The following is a 1449-nucleotide window of genomic DNA, read 5'->3' on the forward strand; positions in this document are numbered from 1 at the left end:
CTCCAAGTGCAATCACATACCATGGTACCATCAAGCCTAATATATTTAAAATATTGAAATTAATGGGGACCCACCTAAAATTGACTTGCAACCCACCTAGTGGGTCCCAACCCACAGTTTGAGAAACACTGACATAGAGCCTTCCTCTTTCAAATGTCAATAGGAGCCCCAAGACTGCCAGGCAGCACCCAAGAACAATGTCCAAAACCTGATTCTCCTACCTCCCCTCCTTTTTCCCTTCTATTGCAATCTAATCAAACACCAATCTAACTTGGAACTTGGAGTGCATTTATCAAGATCCCCTATATCCTTCTTGTAAATCTGTCTCCCTGGCTACTCTTCCTCCAGGCTTTCACACCAGTTCATGTTCCTGATGCTGCCTGAGTGACACCACAGACTTCTGCCAGTTTTTATTGGCTAACACTCAGGTTTAGGATGCAGTGAAAATAGCAGTTTATATTATTTCCCTCAAATATTTGGGAGAAGGAGCCAATGTAGGCCATTCAGAAAGCTTGATTTCTGTAACCATACTCCTTCAGTCTTATTAATATATGGCCAGTGGGTGGGTAGGAAGGACACAGATATGTAACGTAGCGGTAAAGACAGTTAGTACTGCTTCACTAGCATAATGAATAGGTTGCTGACAAAGGCTAACAGTGTAATTCTTGGTAAGAACACACTGCAGGTGTTCAGAACCTGAGAAATATCTATGGAACTGGAGAAAGGTTGGAGTGAGTTGTGATAGCATTCGGGGAATGTGAAGACCAGGTTCTTCAGAGTTGTCCATGAACAGAAGGAGCACTTCTCAGATGTAGGGTGCTTGGGAAAGAGGAATATAAAAAGTCTAAGGGAAGCCTACCAGAACTGCATGGGCTGAGGATCAATATGAAATGTGATCACTATGATCACATTTCAGTCACATTTCAAACCCAATTTCAAACCATTGAAAATTGAACATAGAACTTCCAGGGGATGCATCAAGTCAGGATCCAGAAGGGACCTGCTCTCCTCTGTGTGTGCTCATCTCCCAAATTCCTGTTTTAGAAATTGATGGGTGGCATAACAGCAACTGTTACCCTGCACATGCCCGATCTCATCTGATCTTGGAAGCTAAGCAGGGTCAGGCCTGGTTAGTACCTGAATGGGAAACCGCCTGGGAATACTGGGTGCTGTAGACTTATACCAGTCTTTCGAGACTGGAGGTTGCCAACCAAATCAGTGGGGGTTCAGGACACAGGGCTTTTTTAAGGGTTTTGTTACAGTTCCCCATAATTTTAGCACTGCTTCTGGTGTTTTAGAATCCCCCAAATTTTGAACACTGCTTCAGGTGTCTCATAGTTCTATGTTCTATGTTCCTCTTTCAGTTTTCAATGGTTTGAAATTGGGTTTGAAATGTGACTGAAATGTCGCCTTGATGCTTCCCCAGTCAATCTTGTCCAAGCCTTCCTG

The 1449-nt window shown here is 43.4% G+C and overlaps 1 pseudogene; it reads left to right on the plus strand.

The window, feature by feature from the left end:
• The first annotated feature begins 1058 nt into the window (after positions 1-1058).
• Positions 1059-1178, plus strand: LOC136646650 (5S ribosomal RNA; annotated as a pseudogene).
• The last annotated feature ends 271 nt before the right edge of the window (positions 1179-1449 follow it).

Source organism: Tiliqua scincoides, chromosome 3, assembly GCF_035046505.1.
Source record: "Tiliqua scincoides isolate rTilSci1 chromosome 3, rTilSci1.hap2, whole genome shotgun sequence".
NCBI lineage: Eukaryota > Metazoa > Chordata > Lepidosauria > Squamata > Scincidae > Tiliqua > Tiliqua scincoides.